An 18,439-nucleotide genomic window follows, 5' to 3' on the forward strand; every position below is an offset into this window, starting at 1 on the left:
GTCAGGTATTTCCTTGTACATGTTGGCCATGGAGTTGTGATCTTTATTTCGCTTGGCATAGACATCAATGTCATCCTCATGCTCTGTAGGGGCATTAATTAGCTTGGCCCACTCAGCAACTATTGAATGGTACCTTGTACCTTCAGACATCCAAACAATCCTTCCATCTGGATAGAAATGAGCTGTAGAATAGAATTGCATAATGAGCTCATCATTCCACTTGGTCAATTTCTGACCCACAAAGGTGTCTACTCCATTGAGTATGAAGCTCTCATGTACTCCAGGGAAGTGGTTTTCATTGTTGTCAATATACTTCCAATCTACCCACTTTGTATCACATACAATAGGCTTCTTATCCAACCGAATTGTCTCATAGAAGTCTTGCTGCTCCTTGGTATGAAATCTATAGTCCACATCAGTCCTTCTCCTCACAGCATAAGGGTCTGACTATCTCCACAATCTTAGACCTGCATCCTTTCTGATTTTCATGTTTTCAGCCACTGGGTGATTGTCATCATGATCAGGGATCTTAGGCTTTAATTTTCTGAGCACGTGGGCTCCATCTTCCTCCTCTTCTTCAATTTCAGGCACTAGGGCCTTGTTCTTCTCAGTAGCTGGTATGTTCCTTATGCTTCTGTTTGGTGTAGACTTGGAGGCTGGAGCAGTAGCTTTGGGGACAGTCTTGGGCTTTGGAGGAGCAGGCCCAGACTTGATGGCATCCCCCATTAGCTTTTATGCCTTGTCCTCTTCTTCATCTTCTTCCTCATCCTACTGAATCATCATTGAGGGTTTTCCAATGACTCCTGTCATGGTCTTCTTGACCCTTTCCTTTCTCTTCTTGCCCTCACCAGCAGCCTCTCCAACAGTTGATTTGGAGGTTTCAAGAGTTGAGGCTCTGGCCTTTGACATGGGCACTCTCTTGGTAGGAGCCTTCTTGTTCAAACCAGGCTTTGTGGAAGCTGTTGTGCCAAATTCCTTCTTGACAACCTTCTTCTTGGAGCTGACTTCTTCCTCAGCAGCAACATAGTCTTCATCCTCTAAATCAGAATTTCTCTTTCTCCTTTGCCTAGTAGCAGCCTTAGGTAGGTTGCTAGGAGTACTTTTGCTGCCCTCATCATAACTGCCAGAGGGACTAGTGCCCTCACTCAGGTTAACTTTATCCCCAGACTTGTTCGGGCTGTCACTCTGATCAGACATTTCTGACACTGCAATCTGAAGGCTGACCCTGTGAATAGATATAGATGAGATAGAGTGGATGAGCATCACAAAGTGCAGAGATTTTGCAAAACAATTGAGTCAAAAACTTAGTTTTAGTTTTCCACAGAAAGCATTTCGGAGCTACCGATTTGTTAAACTCGGTGATACCGAAGCAACTTTGGAGTCTAAACTAGTGGAATTGGTCAGACCGAGACACAGTTCGGTGACTCGGAGATTGCTAGGGATTCACTGAGAGTTGAACTCGGTCACACCGATTTGCAAGTTTCTGTCAGACCGAAAGTTACAAGTGCAATGGCCTAAGCCAAATCGATGAGACCGATTTCTACAATTGAGTCGGTCCGAGATGAGTTTGGCAGAAACCTAACCCTAAATTCTCGACTCAAAACTAATCGAAAGGAAGTTTTTACTGGATAGGATGATCTCATACGTGGTAAGAATCATGGCATTGACTTTGTGATAGTAATCGGAGGTAAAGATTACACAAAGGATCGAACTCATACCCTAACTAGGCGATGAGCTCACTACGGCGGCAACGGCGGTGAAGATTCCCGTTGACGGCGGCAGAGACCAGTGCCAGGAGGTCGCTGGCGATGAGGAGATGATCCGGAGACTCGAGTCGGTAGAGCAGGACACGCGCGGCGAAACGGTTTTGGAGAAATTTTCCAAAATTTGACCCATGAGTATATATATATATATATATATATATATATATATATATATATATATATATATATATATATCCTGACCCTGTCGGTGTGACCGAGTGGAACAACTAGGTGGCACCAAGATGCACAATCGCAAGCGGTTACTGCAACTCGGTGTGACCGAACGGTTCTAATCGGTTGCACCGAGATTGAAAACTTAGATCAACTCAGTGAACTCGGTATGACCGAAAGGGATGAATCGGTCAGACCGAAATACAGAGAGGTTTTGGAAGTTTAAGTCTATGACGAATCGGTGACTCCGAGTGCTCCTCACCTACAGAGTTCGAATCTGACTTGATCAAACTTTGTGATGTAGCATGAATAGAGTTTGAGACAAGAAAAACATAGATAGCTAGAGGAAGTTCTTAGGCATTTCTGTCCATCCATTTGGAAAAATTAAAAGAGCCAAACAACCAAAGCAACAAAGGGATGTCCTCGAACGAGACAAATATGCAATCAACATTCTCACACAATAAGATGGCAAATGAAATATGTGGAAAGCATGCACAAACACTCTAGCATCTATCAAGCAATTGGCGATGACTAGGTCATCTATATATGAGTATATTGACTTAGGAGTCAAATGAGAACATTTGACCATAGGTCATACTCATCGTTTAAGCGCAAGTGGGGTTACCACTTTTACATAAAGCATTGTTGTGTTCACACCATTAGAGTTGCTTTAGCACAATTCTTAGAGTAAAGCTCCCCTTAGAGGGATGAACTAACCTTGGGTTATGTCGATGATGACTTCATGTAGATGTTGAAGATGTGGATGCTCAATGTTGATGTAGATCATTTGGAGCAATCCATTGGAGTGAGTTGCACTTTCAATACCTACATGGGTTAGTTACACAAGGAACAAACAAGGATATCCATGGACATAGAGTGAAGTACAGACAAGATGATGTCCATGAAAGCATTAGGTTACCTTGTCCCTTGTCTTACCAACAAGAGGGTTTGTGACTCCTTGAACTAGTGCAAGATGTGGAAGTTGTCTGCACTTGTTCTTGCCAAAGTGATATGAGTGAAGTATGTTGGCGGAGTCACTCAAGAACTCTCTAGTTCTTCTTCTTCGGGATCCACATCAACTTGATGGGAATTCTTGGAGTTGTGGTCGTACTTGATGAAGTAGAACTTGATGTTGTCTTGGGAAGCCACTTGACCAAGGCCTTAGGAGCTTCTTCAAATGCATCAATCTCCTCTTGAAGCTTGTCCCTGCCTTTTTTGCTTGTGGTCTTGTAGTGGAAGATCATCTTGAGCTTGTGTTCCTTTGAAGGAAGTAGGATCACACTTCTCTTATTGAGGAACAAACTTCGTCTTGGGGTATTGATCTTCTTCCCACTCAACACCATTGGCATTGAACTTTCGTTCAAAACCAACACCTTGATTCTTCCGGTGCCTTCCTTGCTTGCGTATAATTTCCTCAAATTGCTTACTTTCGGCAAGGCTCTTATAAACACCTTTCTCTATAATTCCCTTCAATAAGCTATTTTGTTGCTCAAGTGTAACTTGGCTAAGAGAATCATTAGTGGAATCAAGAAAATTACTAGAAGCAACAATATTGGATTTAGCATGACTAGCAAAAGGGCCCGTGCATTGCAACGGGAGAAAGAAAACATTATACACCCTTGAAAATATCCAATGGGCTACACTGCAACATAAAAGATAATTAATATGTTCTTACAAAGCTATAAAACAATTTATTGACGCCACTCAAATAGCATGATTCTACATTAAATGATGCTCCTATAAACAAAATAATACCCCACTTGTGACTAACCGTTACATAGCATGCAAGGACATATGCCATATGATCGAAGCCAAATGAAAACTAACTATATGGGTCTAGTCCAGGAGGGATCAACAGACAACTCCACATTGCATTTCGCGGAATTATACCCCTGCCCATGGCACCTACAGCACCAATTCTTCACGCGAATCTCCATATATATAAGAGTAAAAGAAGGGAAAGCAACACCATATACTTACTTGTCAAGAAATTCCATAGTTCAAGAGCAAAATGAGGACAAATACATCTCTATCCACGATGGAAAGTAATAAAATATAATCATTACAATTTGGGTATGCAAACAAACCAACGTGATTTGGAAATTTCATCCCATGAACAACTATTACAAACAAAAAACTGGAATTAAGACCAAACAGGAAATAAGAAAATAAATGACATGAAACAGCAAATCTGCACGTAGGTCTCTTGCGCGTGGCCCACCTCGTCCTTGGAGGAGGAGCTGTTGGTGGACGCCGCCTGCGTCGGATTGCCGTCGAGATCGGGCCGCCGGCGTGGAAGTGCACCTTCAACTTGGCCGCCATGCTAATCTTCCTCTCATAAAACTGGACATTTGGAAATAACCTGAAGAAGGATTCATGTGATACTGTATGTTCAGCAAATGTATATTAAATTGGAGCATAACCAATCTCCCAAATAAACTTGTCGCAAATCCAACTTCTTTGCATACCTAGAGATAAACAATGGAAAGTAAGAATTAAGATTATCAAAAACAGATAAATAACAATGGAACATAAAGGAAAGATATGGCCATTACAATTTTTCTCAAGAAAAAAATAGCATTTTAGTATCAGAAGTTTATCTTTTAGTAAATGCACCAATGAGTAAGTGAAATCAGACAGTATAAAGAGGGTGAGGCAATACCTTACTTTGCTCTAACCATTGCACTGAGTTGACAGTCATCTCCTACCAAAACACCATGTTTTAACAAATGCAGACTTAGTGGGATCAACAATTAACACTCCCGCATTGAGGTAGTACATAAAAGAAGTGTTGCATTACGCATGCAGTAGTTCTGGACCCAGTTTTTGTTTACTCCGCTGGGTAAATCAAGTGAGCTTAGCATATATTTAAGCAATTTGAGGCATGTAGAACTTGCTCCATCCAGTTCCTTCTCATAGAGGATATAGGTTGTGCATAAACAGAGTTTTCAGTTGACAGAAAACCAAGGCCCCTTTTCAAGCCCTCATCAGTCAAGTCTACCTCACACAGAAGGCCGCCAAAACCATCCAACATATGAAGCAACGTACATATTTATCAATTATGACACCATCACCAGAATTGCACCTTCCAAGATGGTGAACCCACAAATCCATGATGCATCTATTCAGAGGTATTGTGGTCGGATCAAATTGCTTCTTTATGAAGTCTAACTTTCAAAGGAGCAACCTACATGATAATGATCTGAACTGCAGTCTACGATGTAATCCAACTGATAAATGTGCAATGTAGAAAAAAGGTTACATGATGTTAACATGTGAAATCAGCTCAGCTAATGAACTGACATTGAGAGAGCCCACGTTATGTGGTGCTTTGAAGGCTGCTACGGTAGGGCAAGCGTGATGGCTCTGTTTTCTTGCTTGTCTAGCAAGAAAGTCTTGCATGCCACAAAGCCATGCATGGGATTCATGTAGAAGCCCCTAAAAACAGTACTGAAAATTGGTACCTCTGCTCGAGCACGGGCGCACGATTCTCCAGCGAAGTTGGCGAGATTGGAAGCTTCAGACGTAGTAATTTCAACAAGGGAAACTTGCGTTTAGTCGGGATTTCAGTCGAGGGGCTCGAGAATCTTTTATGTCAAAGGAGGGCAGTTCGGGCGTAATCAGCATCGGTCATGTCATGCCTACGTGTTCGAGCAGTTCTCCGCACTGACACAGCAGGGATCCAATCTGAATCCTGGTAATCTCAATCCCTTTAGGAAAAAGCCTTCCGCTGCATCAAAACAACCATTTCAATATTTAAAATTTTCAAGAACATTAGGTTCCTCAACCCCTACGTCTCCAAATATACATCATTTTTGTTCCTTGAAATTCAGAATAATATGACCGCGCAGACCGAACAGTGTTGCTCTATACACCAGATTTTTGACGAGTGCAAGTAAATTGAAAAAGAAATAACAGAATCCCATTGTTATTAAGGTTCAGTACGCACTTGTACAATGATAAATTATACTCCTAAACTTATGTCCCACCAGGAAGTTTCAGAAGTTACCAAGATGGTATATGCTGAGATCTTGGAGAAGTACAATCAAATAGTATGCAGATAATCAATTTGTAGATTTCCATGCAGAAGTACCCCCTCCGTTCCTAAATATAGGTCTTTCTAGAGATTTCAACAAGTGACTACATACGGAGCAAAATGAATGAATCTATGCTCTAAAATGTCTATATACATCCGTACGTGGTAGTCCATTCGAAATTTCTAAAAAGACTTATATTTAGGAATAGAGGGAGTACAATACATCATCTACCCAGGCCTGGGAAGCAACACAAAATTATGGCTTGATATTATTCACTTCTTTTTGTTGGCAATGAACACTAAATTGTTCACTTGCAAATACAAGACTGCAACCACTACGTAGCCTTGTACATCGACCAAATACATTAATTAGTTTCCCGTGGACAACATATCTTAAACAGTACTCGATGTTTCCACAAAAGGCTTGCTAGGGGTTGTCGTGTGATTGTCAAAATTGAGCAGAATTGATTATGAAGAGATGCTTGATGGTAAAGAATCAAAGTAGATTGCTGTCTAGTGAACAAAATACTCTCACCTTGTACACGTCGCTGTTATCTGTGGCCATCAGCAGCTAGCGCCCCAGGTGAAGATGCACTTCCATACTGCAGGTGAGGAATTGCAGAATCTAGCATCCAGGGCAAGCCACGATGAAAAAGGACGATGAGAGGCGGCAAGGGATCCAATGGATCTGTGGAGAACATGTGCCTCTGGATGGGTGCGCCGGGCAGGGCGGCAGGCCTTGAGATCCTTTGCGATCGATTTGTTGCGCGGCCGGATCCCCGGCAACGGCCGAGAGAAGTTAGGACGATGGTGGTGGATGCGGCGAGGACGGCGGTGGTGGCGACGACAAAGGGCGGCGGCGCGGACGGCGGTGGTGGCGACGACAAAGGGCGGCGGCGCGGACGGCGGTGGTGGCCGAGGCAAAGGGTTGCGGCGCGGACCCGAACTACTCCTCCCGCGCGCGTCTGCTCCCGGCCGCCGCGGCCGCCCTAGATTCCGGCGAGCGAGCGAGGGCTTGGGTGGGGTTCTGCGGGCGACAACGAGAGTAGGGGAGGAGGCAGAGGGTTGGTTTGGTTGTTTACCTCGTCCTCGCGTACACCTGATTCGGACGAGCCAAGTCACGTAGCAACCCATATAATAAATCTTCCAATAAAAAAGCCCACTTGCCTATCTCGTTAGACTAAGCCCAACCGAGCGTCGTACGAGCGAAATGTTTTGTAGGGACGGCGAACGAAACGGTTTTAGTACCACCTCGCATATATGTTTTAAATTAAAAACTGAAAGCGTAAAATCACGAGAAAAAGCATATTGTGATGGTGAACCCGACAAAGTCAATCCGTGCTTTATTATTAGGGAATCACGAGAAGAAGCGTATTGTGATGGTGAACCCGACAAAGTCAATCCGTGCTTTATTATTAGGGAAAGATTATTGTTACTACTAGAAAAAGAATCTTTCTTACTCTTGTTGCTAGATTTTACTTGTGACATGTAAATAGACAAGAGTAAGCGCTTGGCAATGTAAGAAGAACTTCTAAGAACCCATGCTTTTCATCTAGATTGAGATTTTTAAAGCGTAGCTTCTCACAAGTCTTTAAAAGCTCTCGATGATCTTCTAAGGTAGTTTCATGAGCTAACTTAAGAGTGTTTAGTTCTTTAGTTAGACGCTCAATTTCCTTCTTATCATTGTCATTCACTTTATCTTGATTAGCATAATTAATAGCAAGTTCATCATAGTTTTCATCACTAGAGTTGTCAACAAGTAAATCATCATCACATAGCAAATCATCTTCATCACTATTGAAATCAATATACTCGGGGTGTGATACCTTTGGGCCTTTAGCCATGAAGCATCTTGCAATTCCCCCATTTGGTGAGTCAAATATGTCAAAGGAGTTGGTTGACACAAGTGCTAGACCGGCAACATCTTCATCTTGAGTATTTTCTGAGTCGGAGTGATAACTTCTCTCGGAGTGATGGTCGGAGTCGGAGCCGGATACCCATTCACCAACATGAGCTTGATGTCTTCATTTTGTGTAGCTCCTTGATGACTTGTCCTTCCTCTCCGAATCCTTGCTTCTGTGAGATGTTCTTCGTTCATAACAATCATCTCTACTCCTTCTCTCTCTTGGAGGTGATTCTTCTCTTCTACTACTCCTTTTAGGTGAGTCTTCTCTTCTTTTGTTGGGAGACGTACACTCATTGGAGTAGTGTCCGAGTCTTCCACAATTGTAGCAATTACGCTCACGACTAGAAGATCTTTTGTCATTGTAGGACCTTGACTTGGAACTTCTTTCCTTGCTTCTACTCTTGTAGAACTTGTTGAAGTTCTTGACCATTAGGCTCAATTCCTCATTGAAGGCTTGTTTCTCACTTGATGATGTAGGAGTATCCCATGAGGCTTTGTAAGCACCACTAGACTTGTTGTGAAGATCTTCTTTATCCTTGAATGACATCTCATGAGCAACAATTCTTCCAATGACTTCGGTTGGTTTGAGATCTTTGTAATTGGGCATCATTTGGATCAAAGTGCACACGGTATCATATTTTTCATCCAAGGCTCTTAGGATCTTCTTGATGATGAATCTGTCGGTCATCTCTTCACTTCCTAAGCCGACAATCTCATTTGTGATGAGAGCAAGCCTATAATACATTTCAGCGAAACCTTCACCATCATTCATTTTAAACTTGTCAAGCTAACTTTGAAGCACATCCAATTTGGATTCCTTGACGGAGTCCGTACCTTCGTGCATATCAATCAAAGTATCCCAAATTTCCTTTGCATTCTCAAGACGACTGATTTTGTTGAATTCTTCGGTGCACAATCCGTTGAAGAGGATATCGCAAGCTTGAGCATTGTATTGTAGCATCTTCAATTCTTTCACGGTAGCTTCACGATTCGGTTCTCTCCCATCGAAGAATTCACCTTGCAAGCCAATACACACAATAGCCCAAACGGCACGGTTATGTCCAAGAATATGCATTTTCATGTTATGTTTCCAACTAGCAAAATTAGTAGCATCAAAGTAAGGACCTCTATGGTGGTAATTTCCCTCGCTAGACGCCATACTCTCCTAGGTTGTGAAACCAAGGCAATAATCACCAAAGCTATGGAAATCAAGGCAAATGGAGACCAAAGCTCTGATACCACTTGTAGGATCGAAAGTATGTATAGAAGGGGGGTGATTAGACTACTTGAACAAATCAAAATCTAGCCTTTTCCCAATTTTAAGTCTTCGCAGATTTTAACAATTTATCACAAGTCAAGCAATCAAACTACACATGCAATTCTAAGAGTATAGCAGCGGAATGTAAATCATTGCATATGAAGGTAAAGGGGAGGAGTTTGGAGGGAGCAAACACAATGTAGACACGGAGATTTTTGGCGTGGTTCTGATAGGTGGTGCTATCGTACGTCCACGTTGATGGAGACTTCAACCCACGAAGGGTAACGGCTGCGTGAGTCCACGGAGGGCTCCACCCACGAAGGGTCCAGGAAGAAGCAACCTTGTCTATCCCACCATGGCCATCGCCCACGAAGGACTTGCCTCACTTGGGTAGATCTTCATGAAGTAGGCGATCTCCTTGCCCTTACAAACTCCTTGGTTCCACTCCACAATCTTGACGGAGGCTCCCAAGTGACACCTAAGCAATCTAGGAGACACCACTCTCCAGAAGGTAATAGATGATGTGTTGATGATGAACTCCTTGATGTTGTGATTCAAATGATAGTCTCCCGAACACTCAACTCTCTCTCACAGATTTGGATTTGGTGATGATTTGAGTGGAAAGCAACTTGGGGAAGGCTAGAGAATAGAGATCAAGATTCTAGTGGTTGGATTGGAATATCTTGGTCTCAACACATGAGTAGGTGGTTCTCTCTCGGAAAATGAATGCTGGAAGTGTAGGCACGTTATGATGGCTCTCTCAATGAATGGAGGAATGGTGGAGGGGTATATATAGCCTCCACACAAAATCTAACCATTACACACAATTTACCAAACTCGGTCAGACCGATTTAGTTCAAAATGTGAACGTTAGGCTTTTCGGTGGGACCGACATGTCAACTCGGTGGTACCGATTGTGTTAGGGTTAGGGCATAACGTAATCTCGATGAGACCAATCACATGAACTCGGTGAGACCGATTTCTGTAATAGGTAAACAGAGAGTTGGTCAGGCAAACTCATGGGACCGATCGCTCATTTCGGTGAGACCGAATCGTTACGTAAAGGAAACAGAGAGTTTGCATTGTGAACTCAATGGGACCGATCGCTCATCTCGGTTAGACCGAAATGTTACGAAGGGAAATAGAGAGTTTGCAATCCCATCTCGGTGAGACCGAGATCCCTATCGGTGAGATCGAACTGATTAGGGTTTCTGGCTATGGCTATGTCAAATGAACTAGGTGGCGCCGGATAGATCAAATCGGTGGGGCCAAGTTTGACTTTTGGTTTGGGACATATGTGGATATGAGAAAGTGGTTGAGGGCCTTTGGAGCATAACACCAAGCATTTTGAGGAAGCAAGTCATTAAGCAACACCTTATCCCCTTTTAATAGTATTGGCTTTTCCTATGGACTCTAAATAGCAGTTGAGCCCATGAACCATTTTAAAAAACTAACTAAACCACCAATTATAACAAAATTGTATTGTACTCTGCCAAATTCAACCTTGTCAACCACTCTTGGCTATTAGTCCTAACTGAATCACCTGTTAAGAAACTAAAATCAACATGATTCTGAAAAACAAAATTATCTTAATCACCATTGCAAAGCCAAAGGATGGAAGTATTGACCCAGTTCCTTGGTAAACCCAAGTTCATGTGGGCAGGAGAGGGGATTCTGCCACTAACATGGCCATCCAGTGGCACTGCACCTAGCACACCTGTGAATCCATTACACCCAAGTTCCATGAGAGAACTTCAGAGAACAAAATTACCATGTCGGGCAGCCACTCAGAACATGGCCGAATTTTCTACATGGAGTGCGACCTTCTCCGGGTAGTTATGCGCCTCGGCGGTCCGAAGAGTAGAGGGGCACAACAGAACACCATTGTTGTCACCTATAGACCACACTGCAGCAGGAGAGGAGAGCACTTATCGAATTAACTACCAACATGGCATTCGATGGGAGAGGAAGAACACGAGGTGGGGAAGATGAATGAACGGACACAATCTACCTCACCCTCGTTCCCCGACCAGCCGCGTCGCCACCACGCAATCGGAAGCACCCACCGCCGCATGCTGATCCAAGAGAGAGTACCAAGGAGAGAGATGATTCACCGTGGCTATGGAGGCAGTGGGATGCGATGGAGGGTAGATGCGGTGGGGAGCGGCCGCGGATGGAACAAGGAGCGATGACAACGATCGGAGATCAGGACGGCGGCGGATCCATGACAGGCGGTGTGTGGGATGGTGGGCATGAGGTTAGGGATACGGGAGTATGCCTTCTATTCGTACAACTACTGTGATAGATTGTGGGCCTTCAGACTTATTTTTGGGGCCGAATTAAGCACATAACAAACTGAGGATTACGTCGGTTAATCTCCACCGTAATAGTTTGGCCCCATTCAGATGAACGGCTCGTAAATTCTAATTAACGTGGTAATTTTTAGGGAGTCTGTAATTAGTATAGGTATAGATTGGCTTTTCCTATGGACTCAATGTGATCTTGGATCACTAAAATGAAAATGTAGAGTCTTGAGCTTGAGCCAATATGTGTCCTTAGCATTTTGAGGGGTCCACATCTCTAGTCCATGCCATGCCAATCACTGAACTTTCTGAAATGATTATCTTGAAAGAATATTAGTCCAATGAGCTATATGTTGTTAAGAATTACCAAAACCACCCAGGGATTAGTTGCACTTTCACTCCTCCATCTTGTAGGCAAAGTACTTGTCAGAGGTCTCATACCTCTCGACACGGGTATAAGTCTGAAATACCAATTTCAGCTCTTGGAACATCTCATATGCTCCATGGCGATCAAAGCGTTTTTGAAGTCCCGGTTCTAAGCCGTAAAGCATGGGGCACTAAACTATTAAGTAGTCATCATATTGAGCTTGCCAAACATTCATAACGTCTGCATCTGCTAATGCAATAGGTCTGTCACCTAGAGGTGCATCAAGGGCATAATTCTTCTGTGCAGCAATGAGGATAATCCTTAGATCGTGGACCCAGACCGCATCATTGCTACTATCATCTTTCAACTTAGTTTTCTCTAGCAACATATCAAAATAGGGGAGCTATATTGCAAGCTATTGGTCTACAACATAGATATGCAAAAACTAGTAAGACTAAGGTTATGATAAATTAAGTTCAGTTAATCAAATTACTAATGAACTCCCACTTAAATAAACATCCCTCAAGTTATCTAAGTGATACATGATCCAAATCGACTAACCCATGTCCGATCATCACATGAGATGGGGTAGTCATCAATGGTGAACATCTCTATGTTGATCATATCTACTATATGAGTCACGTTCGACCTTTTGGTCTCCAGTGTTCCGAGACCATGTCTGTACATGCTAGGCTCGTCAAGTTTAACCCAAGTATTCCGCATGTGCAAAACTGTCTTACACCCGTTGTATGTGGACGTAGAGTCTATCACACCTGATCATCACGACATGCTTCGGAACAACGAACTTTGGCAACGGTGCATACTCGAGGAGAACACTTTTATCTTGAAATTTAGTGAAGGTATCATCTTATAATGCTACCACCATCCTAAGTAAAATAAGATGCATAAAGGTTAAACATCACATGCAATCAAAATATGTGACATGATATGGCCATCATCTTGTGCTTTTGATCTGCATCTCCAAAGCATCATCATGATCTCTATCATCACCAGCTCGATAGCAATAAAGTATTGCTAATGCATAGCGATAAAGTAAGACAATTACATGGTGCTTGCATTTCTTACAATAATTAAGAGACAACCCTAAGGTTCCTCCCGTTTGTCGATATTACAAAACATGGTCATCTCATACAATAAAGTATATCACAAAACGTCTTGACCATAGCACATCACAACATGCCCTGCAAAAACAACTTAGACGTCCTCTACTTTGTTGTTGCAAGTTTTACGTGGCTGCTAAGGGCTTCTAGCAAGAACCGTTCTTAACTACGCAAAAACCACAACAGTGATTTATCAAGTTTGTTGTTTTAACCTTCTTCAAGGACCGTCCGTAGTCAAATTCAATTCAACTAAAGTAGGAGAAACAGACACCCGCCAGCAACCTTTATGAAAAACAAGTTGCATGTCAGTCGGTTGAACCGGTCTCATGTGCGTGGACATGTAAGGTTGGTACGGGCCGCTTCATCCAACAATGCTGCCGAATCAAAATAAGAAGTTGGTGGTAAGAAGTATGAACCTCACCGCCCACAACTCCTTTGTGTTCTACTTGTGCATATCATCTATGCATAGACCTGGCTCATGGTGCCACTGTTGGGGAACATTGCATGGAGAAGAAAAAATCTACGCACACGCAAGATCTATCCATGGAGATGCATAGCAATGAGAGGGGAGAGTGTGCCTATGTACCCTCGTAGACCATAAGCGGAAGCATTTGATAATGCGGTTGATGTAGTCGAACTTCTTCACGATCCAACCGATTGAGTACCGAGCATACGGCACCTCCGCATTCAGCACACATTCGGCTCGGTGACGTCCTCGCCTTCTTGATCTAGCAAGACGACAAAGTAGTGGATGAGTCCGGTAGCAAGATGGCGTGGTGATGGTGGTGGTGATGCTATCTCCGCAGAGCTTCGCCTAAGCACTACGAAAATATGATCGAGGGACGAAACTGTGGAGAGGGGCGACGCACACGGCTAAGAGATTGTCGTGGGCTATGTGTGGGGCCCCCTACCACATATATATAGGTGGGGAAGAGAGGGGAGGCAGCCAGGAGGCGCCCCAAGTGGGGCCGAATCCCACTTGGGCTCCTGCCCTGGCCGCGACCCCCTTACCATATTTGCCGAAGGGGGGAAAGGAAAGGGGGAGAGGGAAGGAAGGGGGAGGCCGAATCCCCCTCCTTCCTTTCTCCCATTGAAAGGCTGCCATAGGGGGGTGCGCCAGCCCCTTGTGGGCTGGTGTGCTCCCCTCTATTGGCCCAATAGGCCCATCATCCTCCACGGGCTTCCCAGAACCCCTTCTGGTGATCCGGTGACTACCGGGTGCACTCCGAAACACTTCCGGTGTCCTAATAGTATCGTCCTATGTCGGATTCAGGGCTCCGTAGACCCTTGAGAGGTTCGAACACTGGGGTGCGTGTGAAGAACTCCTCCCTGACCTTCCGGCCCAACGATTCCACAACCTAGCTCGACAAACCCAAAGGACAAGATACACAACAGTTTATCCTGGTTCGGGCCACCTTGCGGTGTACCCTACTCCAGCTTTGTGGTGGATTGCCTCGAGGGGCTGAGGATGAACTAGTACAGTGGTTGAACAGCCTCAGGAGGTGAGGTGTTCTTGATCTTGATGAGCTGGTGGGTGAGAGGATGGTCTGAATGATCCGCCCGTTCTACGGTGGTGGCTAAGTCCTATTTATAGTGGCCTTGTTCCTCTTCCCAAATGTAGGCGGGAAGGGATCCCACAACAGCCAAATTCAAAGGGGGACAACTAGTACAAGTTATCTTGACAAAAGTAGTCTTCGCCTGCAAAGACTCTGGTGGTGACACTGTAGTGGGCTCCGCGATGACCTTCGTCCTATCGTTCTGGCGGTCTTGGTCTTGTTGCACCAATATGGAAACCTTTGCCCGATTCCTCGGGACTCCGCGCCTGTGCTTGCCCCCTTGGCACCAAAGGGGAAACTGGTACGCTGCGCCCGCTGGCGCCTGCCTGGCCTTGGTCGCCATGGCTCATGTCATGTGAAGCTCGCGAGGTGCACCTTGCCTTGATATCTCCGCTCCTCCGGAGCCAGCCTAGTGAGGCCGCCCCCTGGGGAGGTCTTGGTGTCATCCACCTCGCGAGGGTCTTGGGTCGTGCTGCTGAAACTGGGCCGTACCAGGCCACTGGTGGAGCCACGCCGTGGGCCGCAGGCAGGCCAGTCTGGGTACCCCCATTCCCAGGATGCTGACAGTAGCCCCCGGGCCCAAGGCACGCTCGAGCTTGGCTTCCAGGCGAAGCCAAAAGGCAAGTGCGGAGCACCGAGGGCCCCAACCGCTTGCGGCCTTGGTCGACGCGTGGCGATTGATGGGACGTGGGCGCCTCTGCCTCCCCACGCTACCTCAGCAACTGTTCGACTTGACGAGTCCCCGCTGCATGCAGAAGAAACCATCATTACATGCGATTGTGGTTATCGGCGGTTGGCCTCCTCCTGGCTATAAATGAGGGAAGGGGCGGAGCCCCCCTCGCTCATCTCTGCCTTCTCGCAGTCCGCTCCTTCTTCTTCCTCTTGGTCCCTCCATCTTGCTAACTCGTTGAAGCATCCATGGCGCCAATCAGGAGGTTTTCCGTGGCGGAAAAGGGAAGGACCCCCTTGTGGAGCTTGAGCTGCTTCCGCCGAAGAAGAGGTCCCGGCGCCCTCACGACACCAGGGCGAGGCAAGAGGTGACGCGGCCTTGGTACGAGCGGCCGCCCCTGGCTTCCCACTTCCTCTATATGCTCGGGTGCCAGGCTTGGGAGAAGGTGGCATCTTCCCACGCCGTGCGAGCCGCGGTCGCGAGGACCAGGCTGGGGCCACGCGGCTGTCTATCCTGCGAACCCACGCCGAGGCCTCCTCGCGTGAGTTCATGCTGTGGGTGGCGATGCCTCCGCGCGTGTGGATCCGGTTCCCGCAGTTCTTCGCTGAAGAGATGCTGTCGAGGGGGCCGCTCGAGCTGTGGCTGCAGCATGTCGGGTGCTGCAGTCTAGCCATGGGAGTGGAGGTTGAGGTCGTCTCCCCCGGCAAGATCTTCATGACTCGGGGATGGGGCAAGGTCGCCCGTGCCTGCCATGCGGAGGGGGCCCTCGCCATCCATTTCGAGTACGACGGCGCCTCCACAATGTTCTTCAAGGTCTTCGATGAGGAAGGCCGCCGCCTGGAGTGCTGCCCCGGAGGAGACCGTCAGCGGGGCGAGGCAACGGGCGTAGTGCCTACCGTGTGTCCTGTCGATCGCTCCTCCAGCAGCAGTGACGACTCCTCGGAGTCTAGCGACTCTCCCGAGCCCAGCGAGTCTCTGGAGTCGAGCGACGACAGCTACGTGCCCCCGAGCTCCCGCCGTGCTCGGAGTGCCACGACGACCTCTGCCCGGCGCCGACGGTGATCTGGATGGGGTTGGCGTCGGCCTCACGTGGCCACTATTGATGATGGCGTCGGCGGTAGTGCCCGTGGTTGGGGCGTCTTGAGGCTGTTCTTCTTTTGTTCCATGCGAGGAATCGAAACGAACCCTGAGGGGGTATGTAAAGAGCCTGTAATGCTTTTGTTCCATTGCTTATTACTCTTAACATGAGGTTGTGGCTGCGTGCCCTGCTCAGGCATTACTCCCCCTTTTCGTTCTTGCGGTAGCTTTAGCGCTATACGTCGTTAGGTCCCAGTCCCCAGGCAGGCTCCAGCCATCGCTGGTATGCCAGGTCATGATGCCATGGTCAAGGCCAGGAGGTGAGTGGCCCGATGTCCGGTAAGAGCTCCCGAGGCGCGATGCTCGGGAGGTCCCCTTTGGCGTGCAAGCAGCTCCCTGGCAGCCGAAAAGGAAAACAGCACTGCCAAAGCGAGTTTACGAGAACAGAGGGCTTCAGACAGAGGGATTCACTTTATTACGCATGGGTAACTTATCTTTGGCAACCCTGTGGTGATTCCTTGCACAATGCCCAGCTTGTGATTCAGCGGTGATGCTACCAGGTAGGGCCGTGCCGGTCTCCCCTTTCCCCGCTCATCTGAATGCTCTGCATCCTCGGGTCCCGACCCTCGAGTGGGGCTCAGCTGCCGCTGGTATGCTGTGGTCAAGGCCAGGGGGTGAGGGCTAGAGAGTCAATAAGAGCTCCTGAGGCGCGATGCTCAGGAGTCCCCCCTTTAACGCGCAAGCAAATCGCATAGAAAAAGGGCGGCCGGCGAGGCCGCCTGTAGTTGGGCCGCGGAGATCCCTGCTGGTTAGTTCGGGAGAAGAGCATAACTCATAATTGCGTCCGTTGTCCTGCCACTGTTCTTTCCGCAAGAAGATTTAGGCATTGAGGATCTGGTGAGGTGTCATGCACGGAGCGGGCCGCGAGCCAGAGCTCGATCGCACAGGTTTATCAGCGTTGCAGGGACGGACCCGAGCACAAGCATCGTGCCAGCATGTGAAACCCCTGTTGTGGGATGAGCGAGAGGCCGGTCAGCAAGCGGGGATCCGCGAAGGGCATCGCGCGGGTAGGTGATAACATAAATCATCCTATGGGAGAGGATAAAGCTAGTCTAGATAGATGCAAGAACGATACATGCCGCAGGGACGGACCCTACGCGGCCTGGGGATGATGCAGCCCATGGGGCGCCCCCAACAAGGTAAACTAAAGATGAAAAAGGATGCGCGCCGCAGGGACAGGCCCATGCGACTTTGGGGATGATGCAGCCCGAGGGGCGCCACCCACTGAATAAACTGGAAAATGTCACCTGGTGCCGTTGCTGGGAGGTGTCGAAGTAGCTGAAGATGCGCCCTGAAGAGGGTGCCCCTCACGAGACGCCTTGGTCTTGAACCTCGGGAGGCTCTGGAAGCTCGGGAGGTTCGCGAAGAACCGTCGCTATCTCCGCCAGGACCGCGTGCTGCCTGGCCTCCTGAGCAGCCACGATGCTTCGCAGGCGACGCTGGAAGGTGGCAGCTACGTTCGGCAAGCCAAAAGGCATACGAACATAGCTATGAGGTGGGCCCTCACACCGACCAGCGTGTGAAGGCCAGAAGCACTCCTGAGCTGCGGCTCTGTTGAGCCCGGGAATGTGGACGCAGCCACGCAGCTCACTGTCCTCGCCAGGACAAGGAGCTGCACCAGGTGGTAGGCGATGGTCGCCACGCATGGCTCTTGCGTCTTGAAGCTTCTTGGTCACCTTGGTGATGAACTCCTGAGCACCCGGCAGCTTGTGCCTAGTGCCCTCGTGAGGGACGTGTGTGGGGAAGCATGCCTCCACGTGGTGCCCGAGCGTCTCCCTCGTGACATTGGCTAAGTCAAAGGCCCTCTAGAAGAGAGCCCCCGAGCCCAGCCTGAGGAGGGCGCCGGGCACGCCTTCCTATGCACGAGAAGGAGGCACCCCATCCGTGGGCGCTGATCCTAGGGTAGTGCTGCTGGAGACACCACTCTCCTGAGGCTCTTGGTGGAGTAGCTGCTCTTCTTCTTGGGGACAACCTCAGGAGGGTTGGTGGTGCCTTCGTTGTCCGGGTCTTCGATTGTCGCGACCCTGATAGGCACGCTCAAGGGAGCACACCGCGTCCTTCTCCTCGCAGGCGATCGTGATAATGTCGCGGTTCCCTGTCATCTTGTGGACGTTGTAGCCATGGTGGGTCATTGCCATGAACTTGGCAAGG

The 18,439-nt window shown here is 47.4% G+C and overlaps 1 long non-coding RNA gene across 1 annotated transcript; it reads right to left on the reverse strand.

Annotated features, from left to right (window-relative positions):
- Nucleotides 1–3,910: 3,910 nt before the first annotated feature.
- On the reverse strand, nucleotides 3,911–7,206 carry LOC123077784 (uncharacterized). Its single transcript, XR_006436823.1, has 2 exons — nucleotides 6,506–7,206; nucleotides 3,911–5,664 (listed from the first exon to the last, which is right to left on the reverse strand). It is a non-coding gene; the product is annotated as an uncharacterized lncRNA (long non-coding RNA).
- Nucleotides 7,207–18,439: the final 11,233 nt, after the last annotated feature.

Source organism: Triticum aestivum, chromosome 3D, assembly GCF_018294505.1.
Source record: "Triticum aestivum cultivar Chinese Spring chromosome 3D, IWGSC CS RefSeq v2.1, whole genome shotgun sequence".
Classification (NCBI taxonomy): Eukaryota; Viridiplantae; Streptophyta; class Magnoliopsida; order Poales; family Poaceae; genus Triticum; species Triticum aestivum.